The sequence below is a fragment of the Phocoena sinus genome, chromosome 9 (assembly GCF_008692025.1).
Source record: "Phocoena sinus isolate mPhoSin1 chromosome 9, mPhoSin1.pri, whole genome shotgun sequence".
NCBI lineage: Eukaryota > Metazoa > Chordata > Mammalia > Artiodactyla > Phocoenidae > Phocoena > Phocoena sinus.
In genome coordinates, this window is record NC_045771.1 from 91,812,461 (window position 1) to 91,827,473 (window position 15,013).

The 15,013-nt window shown below is 46.6% G+C and overlaps 1 protein-coding gene across 1 annotated transcript in view; it reads right to left on the bottom strand.

The window, feature by feature from the left end:
- Positions 1-11,265, bottom strand: part of NRCAM (neuronal cell adhesion molecule) — a 333,422-nt gene extending 322,157 nt beyond the window's left edge. Inside the window, exon 1 of the mRNA XM_032643696.1 lies at positions 11,140-11,265. The gene's annotated coding sequence lies outside the window, so the exon portion shown is untranslated. The remainder of the gene's footprint in view (positions 1-11,139) is intronic.
- Between the last annotated feature and the right edge of the window lie 3,748 nt (positions 11,266-15,013).

The following is a 15,013-nucleotide window of genomic DNA, read 5'->3' on the forward strand; positions in this document are numbered from 1 at the left end:
ATAGTTTGTGTTTTGAAAACAGTCCCACGATGAAGCACCAAAAAGGGTACCCATCCCACAGACTGCAGCACGAGACCACTTCATTTATTCAAAATCAAGTAGACATGGTTGTTGCTAAGGATGAAACATACATATTTCTGAAGCAAATCTGGCATCATAGTGAACAAAACGGCTACTGCATTCTACCTAATAAGAACACAGACCGATGTTGTCTTTCAGCACTTTCCTTTTCATCATCATTGGTCCTAGTGACATACACTCATGAGGTAGGGTTGATGATGAGAAAATTTATGTGGTTTACCTTCATTTTCCAGCTCAAGGAAAAGAAGTACTTAAGCAACTTATCCAAAGCCACAGAGTAAAGCAAAGTTTCCTAGTCTATACAGAGTAGCCCAGTACTTTTCAAAATTTAATTACAAATTTCAAGAAAAAGTTTCACTCCGGTATCTCTCAAACGTGGACCCACTGCTTCAAACCCAATCACTCACTATAATCCACTAACTAGTTGGGAAGGGCCATGCTATAACTCAACTCACATCTTGGAATAGAAAGAAAAGTACAGGTAGGAGTACTCAATAAACAACCAAAAAAGGGAGAAAGTTCCATTTTTAAAGCTGCAGACTGAGGTCTCCTGATGTGTTTCCCACACCAGCCTTTTTCCACTTTGCTCGTCAGTCCTGTATGCCTCACTTCTGATTTCTTCCCATTCAGACGGTGGAAAGCAATCTCAGAAGGTGCTTCAACTCAATCAGTGTGCACCCACCCAGAGACCTCCGGAGGGAAATGAGCGTCAGCTTTGGACTTGAAGGGAAGGAAAGCCTTGTGCAAACCTGGAATCATCAGCTGCCGGCAAAGGTAGAAAATTACAGAGGAGCTCTTTGGGGTCACAAGGATGCCGTTTAGGGCTACACAGTGGCAATTTCAAAAATGGTACCCTTCTGGATGGAGTGATTTCACCTGCCCACTCAAGTGTCTAATTGAGAACCAGGCAGCAAATTATAATCATAGAGAATCCAGGCATGAAATTATGAATGTCGGATTTTCCACAGTCTAGACTTTGTCTATGTCTTCAAACAGGGCTGGGGACAAAATTCCCCAGTGTTGTCCAACCAAAGATCCACTTGACATTTTGCAATATTCATGGATTCAGTCATTCATTCTTGCATTCATTCTTTCATCAAACACGGGGACTCGTGCATATACACCACCATGCATGAGAAATGCAGCTCAGGTTTCTCGTGGAACAGAGCAAGGGCTGGGTTTCCATGCCTAGAAGCCTTGGGAAAGCTGACGGAAGTCTCTTATGAGCAAAGCCAAAAAATGCCTATCCTGGGTGACTATTTTGTTAGTGGCTTTCCTTTATTGGCCTCTCAATGTCATCTAGAGCCAATACCAAATATTTTCATACAACTGAGGCACTTCTCCTCACCTACCACGTGTCCACCTCTTTACTGATTTTTATTTAGCCATATTTGCTTGAGTTTCACTTGGTATCTATCATGCTCTTTTTTCGTCTACTTAGATATCCTTGAAAAATCATTCCTGAATTGAACTTTGATGCGTTACAAAAACTCACTCATCGTATCATCCTTGTGCAAAGTGAAGAATCCTGTATAACCTGACTAATCACCCCAAAATGTGCTTGGCAAGTTCCCGTTTTCATATATCTAACTTTCTCTAGCCAGAGCCATCCGTACACAGAGGAACAAATAGCTGGAAAGAAGAGATGATCTCACGGAGAATTTAACTGTGTTATGCTGAAAGGACTTTACCTTTGACTCCCGGTAAATTCTTGTCAATGCCTTTCTTTTCAACATGGATAATGTACCATCATATTTTGTCTTTGCAGAGTGATTTATGAGTTATTTCTATTCTCTGATGTCAAGCGACTTCAATGACCTAATGTACCACAATAAAATCTTTTAAAAATATTTAGAAGTGGGGGGGATAAATTAGGAGTTTGGGATTAAAATATAAGCACTGCTATACATTAAATAGATAACCGACAAGGACCTACTACTGTTTAACACTGGGAACCATACTCAGTATCTTGTAATAACCTATAATGTAAAAGAATGTAAAAAAAAGAAAATATATGTATAACTGCATCACTTTGCTATACACCTTAAACTAACACAACGTTGTAAATCAACTATATTTCAAAAAACAGTTTTTGAATATTTAGTATAGGATGCTACGGAGACTAGCCTCCATCAGCTGAGCAATTGCCGCCAACATTTTTATTCTCCACCCATTCTCTTCTTTCAGATTTTGTTATTACTTTTCCAGCACTCTGTTCTTTACTCTCTCCTCATTACTTAAAATGCCTCTCCCTCCTTCTGCCATGGGACACTTCTCCAGGATGTCACAACTCTCATTACCCACCTGAGCCTTCCTTCCATTTGAATCCTTCACTCTCTCTGATCTCGACTCTCCCAACCCCAGTCCAAGCAAATAAATCTGACTCCCTCCCTCCCTACTGTTTAACGAGTCCCCTCAGAGCCCTAGGACAGCAATAAACCCTTGATGTATTTTACCATCCACTATGATTTTGCACCACAGTGACCGTAACTAGAAACATAGACAGAGCCATGGAGTTTTTAAACCCTATTCCAAGTATGAAAATGCAAGTTACCTTAAAATCTATGAGACACAGTAAGTATCTATCATGATTTATGTAAAATACAACATGTGATGTAAGTTATATAATCAAATCCGAAGTAAAATCATTTGTTTTTATTACAGTATTAATTACCTCTAAATTTTTACTTTACTATTTAGTTCATATTATCGCCCTGTCAATGTTACTGCCCTTACAGTAGAACTATTCATCTGACTGTATTACATGTATATAAATAAGGCTTTTCACTACCATGCCACTAACCATCAGAACAAAAGACTATGTCATCAAGTCATTTTAATGGTCAAAGATATCAAAGCAAGATTTTTCTAATTGTAGTTTTTATGGAGTACCAGGAAGTGTTTCAAATTACCCCAATGAGTTTGGGATTGACATATACACACTGCTATATTTAAAATAGATAACCAACAAGGACCTACTGTATAGCACAGGGAACTCTGCTCAATACTCTGTAATAACCTATATGGGAAAAGAATTTGAAAAAGAATAGATACATGTATATGTATAACTGAATCACTCTGCTGTACACCTGAAACTCACACATTGTGAATCAACTATAATCCAATAAAGAAGAAAAAAATTTTTTAAACCCGCAAATTACCCCAAATTATTGCATTTCAATAACCCTGACTTCCCAGTAGCTATCTTATTATTCTAGTTATACACACAGCCAACTTCTCCTTCGGAAATATTTTAAATCAGATGCTCCCAACCAAATTGAATGGGGAAACCATGTGCCGTGTTAAAAACTTCAGAAGGAAATATAACAGTGATGGTCTACCACGAGAAGCAGAAAGCTGAAATCGCTCTACATAAATACACTCATATAGGAAAAAGCACTGATTAGTTCATATTTAGGACAGATTGGTCTTGTCATATACCAAAACAATCAATATCAAGACACTGTAATGACATTTTGCAAGGGACGTTGATTGGGCATTTCTGTGTTTATTTCACTAAAGACTAGAGGGGGAAGCAGCAAAACAGTCAGAAGAGTATTTGCAATGCAATTAGGGGGGGACCAGCACATCTGAGTGTATGCCAGACGCAGGGGCCTCCCCTAATTCACACAGTCCAGCGTCTTAATGGGGCGCACAGCATCGAACTGCACTTCCTACAGTTTGAAAACTTTTGTCAGTTAACTAGATGTTTACCGAGGGCCTCGCTTCGGCACTCAACATCCCGGGTACGCCGTCCAGCTCTCTGGACGCACTTCCAACACCATCTGTCACTTAAGCTTCCCCGGATTCAAAAATTTCAATTCAAACTAATCTACTCGGCACTCAAACTGAAGCTATAATTCAAACTTCGACATGAAGCTTGAATTCCTTTTCAGTGTTCTTCAACTTTGACCCAGCTCCCCCCGCCCCGCCTTCGCTGAAAAGGGCCAAGACAACAGCCCAGCAAGTGGGGCAGGCAAAACAGACCTCCTTTGTTCACTTTTGTCCTTTCAGCTCCCTATTGAGGTGAGGGACTGAAAAGCCGCACAGGGCTTTGGAAGGCAGCAGTGCACCAGCTCCAGCCATCCTTCCTCAAAGACCACAAAACTCCAGGACGAAACTCTTGGATGAAACACAGTCCATTTTTACCTTAAGGCATAATGAATGGAAGATTAGTACATTTCCCTTCCCTCTTCCTTGAGAGAGAATCTGTTAAGGGTGTTTAACAGGAGTTTATAATGCTAGTCCAAAACGAACGCTGTAAATCACGCCATTCAAAAAGCCAAGGGCATTGGAAAGTGGCCTGAAATTAGCCTTAAAGTTGAAATTTGGAGAAAAGATCACTCCGTGCTGAATACATCTACTGAATTTTTTGAATGCTCTCAGCCCACTTGAGAAAGACAAATCAGATTCATTGCATATTACACAGTAGAAGACCTCCTACAGGATTCCCTCAAGTGGCCTTGGGAATATATTTTCCTGGTTACAGAGGGTTTTGAACCAATACACCACGCACATCAGAAAACTGAAATTTACGTATGAATATGGATGTATATTCAAAATATTCTTTCCAACTCTTCCTAGCATAATTTAATAAGAAGAATTTTTTGGACTTTTCTGGCGGTCTGGGGGTTGAGACTCCGCGCTTCCACTGAGGGGGCCTCGGGTTTGATCCCCGGTGAGGGAACTAGGATGCTGCATGCCGCGCAACACGGCCAAAAAATTTTAAAAAGAAGAATTTTTGAAAGTATCATTTTCCTCTGACAGTAACTGTCATTTTCATTCTCATGTGAATTAAACAATGCCTTAGCATGGGACAATATGGAACAAAATCAGGGAACACCTAAGAGAAGATAAGGTTTATTTGTCATTCCTGTTTTTAAACTGAATAAGCCACTTGGACAGTCTGTGCAGCAGACGAGCACTTGTAGATTTATTCCCTTTATCACTGGCATTTCTTATATTCACTAGTTTTTCAGTCACTTGAAGGAAACCCTGTTATCAGACTTTTAAAAATTACCTTTTTCTCGTTTGAAATTCCAAACGTGTAGGCCCGTAAATTAGGTCAATGAAGCTGACACCGTATCTTTTTTATTAGCTCAGCTAAGCAATTATAATTGGGTGGTGAGAGTTTATGCTGTCATCTTTGAAGATTCCGTGGTGGGGAGCAATGTCCGATGCAGACTTGTAAATGACTACTCGGGCACATCCCTAAATAGTCAATGTACCATATTCCTATCTGTTCCCAGATATGAGGCAAATGTGCTCGTGGTCTGGGTTAAAATAACAATGTCAAATTTTCCGGTAAAATAAAAGCATACTAATATGTAATCTAACCTCCGAGCAAAATCACTTAGCACAAGAGAACTACAGACATACATACTGTAATTCCACATTTTTTTTTTTTTTTTGCGGTACGCAGGCCTCTCACTGTTGCGGCCTCTCCCGCTGAGGAGCACAGGCTCCGGACGCGCAGGCTCAGCGGCCATGGCTCACGGGCCCAGCCGCTCCGCAGCATGTGGGATCTTCCCGGACCGGGGCACGAACCCGTGTCCCCTGCATCGGCAGGCAGACTTCTCAACCACTGCGCCACCAGGGAAGCCCTAATTCCACATTTTTTAAAAAATCACATGAATGTGTGTCACCAAGGCTGGCTTCTCCCGGACTTTGCACAAAGTATGGGGTCAATTAACACTTGTTAGGAACCACACATTTCCTTATTAATAAAAATTAAACCAGTAAGTTAGAAAATATTGTGAATGGCTTATTCATAATATACACAGTATATTAATTTATACCTTTTAAAAGTAACAGCTATAGTTCTTTACACCCACAAGGATGGCTATTATCGAGAAAAGAGAAAACAAGTGTTGGTGAAGATGTGGAGATACTGAACCCTTGTGCACTGCTGCCGCAAATGTAAAACAGCACAGCTGCCATGGAAAACAGTATGGTGGTTCTTCAAAAACTTAAAGTGGAATTACTACACGATCCAGCAATCCTACTTCTGGGTATATACCTAAAAGAGTTGAAAGCAGTGATTCAAAAAAGGTATTTGTACACCCACATTCATAGCAGCAAAAAGGTGCCCAACTTGACAGATGAATGAATTATAAAAACATGGTGTGTCCATACAATGGAATATTCTGCAGCTTTAAAAAGGAAAAAAATTCTGACACGTGGATGAGCCTTGAAGACCTTATGCTAAGTGACTTCAGCCAGTCACAAGGACAGATACTGCATGATTCCATTCGTATGAGGTACTCAGGGTAGTCAAATTCACAGAGACAGAAAATAGAAAGGTATTCAGCAGGGGTTGGGGGACGGCGGGGGGAACAGGGAGTTCCTGTTTTAATGGGCGCAGAGTTTCAGTTTGGGAAGCTGAGAAAAGTTCTGGAGATGGACAGGGGTGATGTCTGCATAACAGCGTGAAGTACTTGATGCCACTAAACTCTACAGCTAAACACGATTACGACAGTAAGGTTTATGTTATATATATTCTGTCACGGTAAAAACAGTAACAGCCAAAAATAAAAAATCACATTTTCTACAAATATAGTGCATTTGCTTCCCCATTTAGAGACAACCTGATACTAAAGATGTCAGAGCTGCTATAAACCTGGAAGCAGAGCCATTCCCATGTTTTCCTCATGTAGCCCTCTCCTTCACATTTTAAGAGGGAAAATAAACATTCATCAGTTCCTTCTGGCACATCTTCTTGTTCTTAGAAACTTCAGCCTCTGATGCCAATAAAGGCTCTTTCAAACTAAACGGCCTTTTCATTTGCCTGGGTGGACAAAGGGTTAAATAAAATAAGCCACTGGATTCTTGCCCCTAGCATCCCTGGAGGCTAGGAGTGTCCTACCTGCTCTTCAGTCCTTACCTGGCAGAAGAATTCTGGGTTCCTTCGGGAGAAGCAGGAAACATAAAAGGGAAAATACATCTAACTGTATTTAGTAATTTCCAATCATTTGCAAATCACTTCCTTCTCAGCAACCATCTCAGCATTTGAAGGCTGACCTAAAGCAGTCTTTGGATGCAAACAGACAAAACTTCCTACAGAAGAATACTTTAGGAGCTCTGTATTCTAGCTACATTTGTTATGGGTTACCACACTGCTCAGATGGGAAATGTTCTTTGCAAATGGGGATGAGACTCCAAAGGCTGCTGGCAGAGGCAGCAAATCTGTACTGCTATGGACTGAATTGTTTCCCCCCAAATTCATATGTTGAAGCCCTAACCCTCGATGTGACTGCATTTGGAGATAGGGCTTTTAGGAGGTAATTAAGGTTAAATGAGGTCATAAGGGCACGGTCCTAATCCAACAGCATCAGTGGCCTTCTAAGAAGAGGAAGAGAAGGGAACTCTCCATAGATACAGGCTGAGGAAAGGGTATATGAGCACACAGGGAGAAGACGGCCATCAGCCAGCGCCAGCCAGGAACAGAGCTCGCACCAGAACCCAGGCTGATACCCTGATCTCAGACTTCCAGACTCCAGAACTGTAAGAACATAAATGTCTCTTCTTTGAGCTACCCAGTCTATGGTATTTTGTTATGGCAGCCTGAGCTAACTAAGACAAAGACCTTCTGATTTCAAAGTGAGTATATCAGAGGAAAAAAAAGACTGGCGTCTCAGTGGTTACCCTCAGGGGAGAGTAATGACTGGTGGAAGCCACAAGAGGGCTTTCTCTGACATTCACAATGTTCTGGTCCTGGATTTGGGCACGGTTACATGGTGCATTCAGTCTGTGCAAGTTCATCAAGCTGTACATTTATATGTGGAAAAAAAGAATCTGTGTGTGTAAGTGTGTAGCCATAAATGATAAAACCGGAATTAATCTCCCCGAGGGCAGGAACTCTGCTTTGCTCACCACTGCAGCCCCAGTGCTTAGAACAGGAGGCCATGCACTCAGTAAATATCTGTGAATAAATGCATGAATGAATAAAAGTATCTCTATACCAGAAAAGCTTCCTGAGGGGTTCCATTAAATAGGTCCCTTGTACATACACTACATAATATCTGCAGATTCTAATTATATTCAATTAGGCAAGGAAAACTATCCTACATGAAAGAATTATTTGAAATGATTCTCAAGGAAATTTCCTACAGCCCAAGCGTACACGTTCTCAGCACGCGCTCCCCCTTCTGAAGCACTCACAGCCAATGTGTTGTCACATCTGCCTCACCGGAAGTACCGTTTCCAAAGATGACTTGCTTTTCATTTACTGTGGCTACTCCAATAACAAAAATGATGTGTATTAAGGAGACTGGCCTACAGTCCAAGCACCTCATCACTACCCTGCATAAGACAGCTGGGTGACCTCTCTGAGCCCCAATGTATTCATTTTGAAACCCAAAGATTTAGGAACAATGTTTTCTTACAGCTCTAAAATTCCTGGATTATGTGAAATGTTTAGCACCTTTCCTGTAATGAAGTAGAAAGCAAGCTGAAAGAAGACCGTGAGTCAGCAGGATTACGAAAGCAAAATGAATTCATTTTTCCAACCGGTCAGTCGATGACAATCATTCCAAAAGCTATTCCAGGAAGAGCTGATTTCACTGTCATTCACACTGTCATTCTTGTTTCTTTTAGTTAACGTCTTTATAAATGCGCCCCAGTCACATACTTAGGATAGCTAATGCTTTCCTAAGATTTTATACTAGGGTCTTATTCAAATTCAACATCCAATTGGAGGAGTAAAGCTGCTGCCGTCAAAAGAATCTACAAAGGAGATTCAGGGCTGGGGACCTGCAATAGAAATGTTTGCCAAATGGAAATATTTGCCTTTTCTTAAAAAATAAAAAAGAAGAAGAAGTTCTCTCAAACATTGTGATGTGCCAGGAACCTCTCAGCCTCTCTGGAATCGCAGGTGGCTCTAGTCACTAAGAAGAGCCCAGTGACTGTGGTTGGATTGTGGGTTAACAGGCAAGTACTTAAAAGCTGGCAGGGATAAAGGAACATGTAAAGGAACTGAAGGGCAATACAGGGCAATCAAAAGGCTATTCCACAATACAATTCGCTGAATTACAATACTGCCTGCTACTGTGAGGTCTGCAGGGGCCACAATTAAATGGGCTTACAGTATGTCCCTGATTTCTGAACACTGGGTGGTTTTAGGCTTCCTCTAAACGAATGATAAGCATCCTAAAGGCCACATTTTCACAGCCTTGGATGGCCAAAAAGCTAATCCTTGCTTCCTCACTTCCTAGCTATGTGGCCTTGGGGAACTTACTCGACGTAAGTCTCCGTCTCCTAATTTTTAACATGGGGTTGCTATGGAAACTGATATGATAGATACATGTAACATGCACAGCGGCCCAGCACCTCTGACGCGCTCAGAAAATGTTGACTATCATTACCGTTAAAGTAGAAAGTATCCAATTGCCTAAATCCACTTCAGTACTTCTGGAAGGTCTCATTTACTTTTGAGGTATTATTACAATATTTTAATAACAGGGCATGGTTAGCAGAAAGCAGTGGCAGCCAAAGCAGCCTAGCCTCCTTATGTATGTTTGTATTCAGTGGCTACCTTGTTCCTTTCCGGATAGCCCCAGGGGGAGCTCCTGCCCCAGGAGGGTTGCTTCCTGCCCCATTACACTCTCCTCTGTCTCTGCTTGCTAAAGCCTCGGGCGGGGAGGGGCCCTGCCCCGGATACTCGCACCTCTGCGCCCTAACCAAGCGGGAAGGGGACGAAAAGAACGCTTCGCTCCTAGGACAAAGTGCTCCGCGCCGGATGTAGGCTCTGGCTGGAGCTGCTGGTGCGAAAACGACAGGAGAGAGGGGGGGTGGTAAAGACACGCCACCGCTCGGCGGCCGCCCTCCTCACCGGCAGCTGCGCAGGGATGGCCCCCTAGCGTGCGGGGAACAGAAGATGCTGCCGCGGGCCGGGAGCCGGGCGGGAGGGAGGCGACCCGGAGGGGAGGACAGTGGCCTGCTCACCAGCCCCTCCGGACCCAGGGAACCCTCCGGCGGTGCTTGCTGCCCAGAGTACACGGCTCTGGGAGAAAGAGCGCTCCCGGGCTCCCAAGACCACGGCACCCCGGTTCCCCCTCTGCGCACGGGCAGATGCGGGCGGGGAATGGCTGGGCTGGCTAACCGCCGCGGACCCGCGCGCTGCGGCGCCCACCCGCACGGCGTGCACGGGGCCGGAGGCAGCGCGCGGCGCAGATGGCGCTCGCCGGGAGATGGATGCGTCTGAGCCGGCAGTGACGGGCGGCTCAACACAACATCCCCGGGAGAAGCTGTTGCCAAATCCCACCGTTGGGAGCCTGGGCAGGGAAGGGGCTCTTCTCAGTCAGCCTCAAGCCGCGGCGTGCCAGTCCCAACAAGTCCCAGTCCCGCGAGGCCGGGCGGGGCGCCGGCACCCCGGGGACCCGCACCTGTAGGGCCGACAAAGACCCGGAAAGCCCACTACCTACAGCTTTCGGGGTCTCTTCCGTCCTCCATCCCTTGTTCCCCGAGTTTTCTCCAGGCCGGAGAGAGTGGAGGTCGGAACGCCCCTGAACTCCGGCGATCCGCGCAGGTGTGAGCGCATCCGAACAAAGCCCACGCCCAGATACGTCCTCGGGGACCGGAACATGCACACGCCGGAGCGCGCTGCCCAGGCACCTGCGCTACTCGCCCCGCCGGCCCTGCGGCTTGACAGCCCGCGCCCTCCGCCTCCCTGCCCGGGAAGCCGCAGTGCCGGGCCCCAGCAGCCTCTCCAGGCCCAGTTGGCCCCAAAGCCACCTCCAGGCAGGGCTTCCCGGAAAGCGGGGGGCACGGATGCACAAGTTGGCCAAGGGCTGGGGAGGTGAAGGGGGCCCGCCGGCGCCGCTGTATCTCAGCCTGGCCCGCACAGGGCTGCGGTCCCCTCCTCCCGCCCGGAGCCGGAGGGGAAGGGAGTTGGCTGCCAGGTTGCCCCTGCGGCAGGGAGACCTGGAGGGGCGCTGCGAAGCCAGGGTGTTCCGGTGTCCCGGCGACAACACAGCCGCCCCCCGCGCCCTCCTCCGCTCCAGCCGTCGCCCCCGAGCTGGACCGAGTGTCACCGCCAGCCGCGCGCGCGGAGCTACTCACGTTCTTACGCCGCGCCCACCACTCGGCCCACGCGCAGCTGCCCGCGACCCCGAGCACCGGTGTAGTCCGTCCCCGACGCAGCTGTGGCCACCAGCAGCCCCGCGCCGTCCCCTGCGCCCGCGCGGCTCAGGCTCCGACTGCGGCGCGCGTCAGCCGTCGACCCGAGCGAAGCAGGGCTGGCCCTGCGCCCGCGCGCGCCCCCGCCGCTGCGCCCTCCCCGCGCGCGCCGCTCTCCCTCCGCCCGCCCCGCCCCTTCCCCTCCGCGCCGCCCCTGCTGCTGCTGCGGCGGCGGCGGCGGCGAATGGGCTCCGAGCGCCCGCGCCTCCGGGGGCTGGGTGGCCCCTCACCTGAGCGGCCGCGCCACCACCAACCACGTCATCCAGCCAGCGCGTGAGGGACGGAGGGCGGGAGCGTGCAGGGAACGAGGGTGGCTGGGGTCTGGAATTTGGCTACAAGAGATGTTCCAGAAAATGGGTTTTTGAACTGTCACTCTCGTGGTGCTGGTTTCTGTGTGATGTCTGTGGTCTCCCACCGCTACACCTTCTTTTAAAGCATTTAATTTCGTCGAGACTCACCAGTTGGGATGGTTGAAACTGACGTCTTTTTGTTTTGCTTTTAATTTTTTGGCAACTCTTCTTTCCAGGCAGCCCCCAGAAAGGGAAGCTTCAGAGGTCTGTGTGCGGTGGGAGTTGGATCTCTGGTTCCAGAGCACAGGATTAGTTCAGATTTGATTATTTTCAGATTTGGGAGCGTTATGGAGAATTATTTGAAATGTAAAAAGAGTTAAGATTTTCTAAATGTGTAGTATTTTAGCAAACACACTGGGGCCGCAAGTTTCAGGCTCCGGAGTGAGGTCTGCGCTGTATCCTAGCTCATGTCCAAGATCGTTAGCCTGATAACTCATCCTCAGTCATCTACTCTGGTCTGCAGCCTGACCTTCCAGGGCTTCTTCCCAATCATCAGGCATCACCTGACTTGATCATTTGACCATTTACTGCAGGCTCCAACTCTCCCTCCCCTCTGCTGGAGCCTTGTTTCCTTCCTTTCTCTAGTTTAATTCAGGAAGACTTTTGTGGAGCCCCGCATCCCCTCTCCTCATCCCCAGGCTCCAGGCCCTGTGTTAAGGCGGGGTTCAGGAACAAAAAAGGCACAGGGTCATCCTTCAAGGCGCTGACGACTCCTCTGCTCTGCTATGACTTCAGTGTGAACTTGCCACTTCAACCCACAGCTCCGTGCATGCCGGGGAGCAGCCTTCTTTTCTTGCTCTTGCAGACGCCATCATCCTCTCCTCCCACCAGTTCCTGAAACAGTATTGGGATCTCTGGCTACTGGGTCTTTGCACAAGTTGTTTCCTCAGTCCCATTACTCTTCTGATCCGGGTCCTCAGCCCACCTCCTGGGTACCTCTCACCTCTCAGTTAATTTTCCAAATCCCCCTCTAAATTATTTTTATTAAAACAAAAAGAAGAATGTGATCATGATACCCTTACTTAAAAGTCTGGTCTGGTTCTCTGTTGCCTATAAAATGAACTCCAGATCTTCTGGCACATTCCCTCACAATCTGCCGGTAACTTACCTGTCCGTCCTCCAGTGAAAAGAATTTTCGTAACTCTATTGTCTCTGCATGTGAGATTTCTCCCATCTAGAATGTTCCTCCGTCTTTTGTTCATCTGGCAAACTCTTGTTCGTCCCTCGGGGCCTCGCTCAGCTGATACCTCCTCTGTGAAGTCTTTGCCGAGTCTCTGTTTTTTACTGTAAGAGTACTTGCCACATTTGAATGATGTTTCCATGCCTGACTCCACAAAATTTCATTTTTTTTTTTTGTTTGTTTGTTTTTTGCGGTACGCGGGCCTCTCACTGTTGTGGCCTCTCCCGTTTGCGGAGCACAGGCTCCAGACGCGCAGGCTCAGCGGCCGTGGCTCACGGGCCCAGACGCTCCGTGGCATGTGGGATCTTCCCGGACTGGGGCACGAACCCGTGTCCCCTGCATCGTCAGGCGGACTCTCAACCACTGCGCCACCAGGGAAGCCCAAAATGTTCCTTCTTAATGAGGATCATCTTATTTTTGTGTGACCTCATTTCCCACCAAAAGAAATGGAGCCACGGATAATCGTAACAACTCCATTCTCACCGCCTCATCATTCCCACCTGTGTAAAGGGCTTCAGACCCCTCCAATCCCTCCTTACCTCAGTAACCGCTAAGAGTCCTGGGCTGTCCTGCATGTCTTTCTGGCCGGTAATCGGGGGGATGGGGGTGGGTGTGGGGGGCAGTGCTCAAGGACTGCAGACATGAAGGAATCTCGGGCAAGGGACAACTTCCCCAGGGACAGTTTTCCTTATCTCTACAAGTGTAATAGCAGTACTTAATACTCAGGGTTATCGTTAGGGTCAGTTTAAAGCACTGCACAGTGTCTAGGACATAATAGGTACTCAGCAAATTCTAGTTTGAAAAGCAATTGCGTGATCAGATGTCTGTCAAGTGAATACATACTTGAATAAAAAGAACAAAGACAGAAGAAGAAAAAAGTTCTGGAGGAAACGGGAACCACAGTGACAGCACCACAGATTAATTTTGATACTGCAAAATACTTGTAACAATATAAAATGGTTATATAGTTTTAACTTCCAGTTTATTCAACTGCATTGCAGCTCTGCAGGGAGAACCTAACAGCTGTCACACGAGGAGCTGAAAGGAAGGGAGCAAGCGGGGAAAGAGGCATGATCTGGAAAAGGATGAGAAGGATGCCTGAGTGGGCAACAGACTCTCCATCTGATTTGCGTGGTGATGCATGAGGCATTCTGATTTGGCTGATACCCCCAGAGATAACGCACAACACACCTCCTTACCTTAACTGCCACCCTTTATTCCATTCCTAAGCCTCACCCTGTCCTGTACCCCAAGCTTCACTCCATCCTCAAACCCAGGTGAGGGCTGAGAATAACGTAGACTGTCTTCCCCACCACTTGCTGATAACAGAAGTCTCCTTGTGCCCTGCACTACTTAAGCACGGTACGTTTGTTAACCAATCCCACGGCCATCCCATGCAGTGTGCACTATTATCCCCGTTTTAGAAAGAGAGCTTAAAAGTAAACTGCAGAGGTCACACAGCTAGTGGCAGAGCTGGGATTCGAGGGTGGGCATTCTAGCTCCAGAGTCCAGAGTCTAAACGACTGCACTCTGCTTCCTTTCAATGAAAGTTACGCTAAAAGTTTGTTTCGATGGATGCATCAGAACGTTTGTACGTTAGAGCAGCTACATGGGCATGTCGTGGAGCCCCCCAGTGGTACCTGCGGTGAATAAGCTTTGAGCCTTTCTCCTTCCCCCCTCTTTTGCTGTCCTGTTTCTCTTTTCTCGGAATTCTCCCTCCCCTTTATTCCTCTTCCACTTTTTTTCTTCCCTCACCTTATTTTCTATCCTAGTTTTCTTAATCCCCATCCATGCCTCGGGTCTCCCAGAGGTGGCAGTGCAATTGGCCCTGCCCAAAACCCAACAGTAAGTTCACCAAAACCTAGCATGGACCCGACCCCAGTCCTGAGCTGAGTCCACCAGCAGGTTATTTCCCCTCTCAGTCTGTTTCCACACCTGAAATGAAGGAGTTGGGCTAGGTAAGAACAACAACAAAAATTAACTGTGTCATTTGATGATTCTGGTGGTAACCAAGCGCATTTCTTAGACTCCTATAGGCTGAATTCTAGGTTAAAAAAGAGTGGAACTCTATGAAAGTGTTCTATAGTAGTATAACAAGGTTGTTCGCCAAGAGTGGCTTATACCAATGTTATCATTGTCTTCATCTACTCTGGTTGGGCAGCATGCATAAGGTTTCTGACGGGGATGTGGTGAACCTAGTAATTTTAAAGCCCTTCTATTTGAAAGA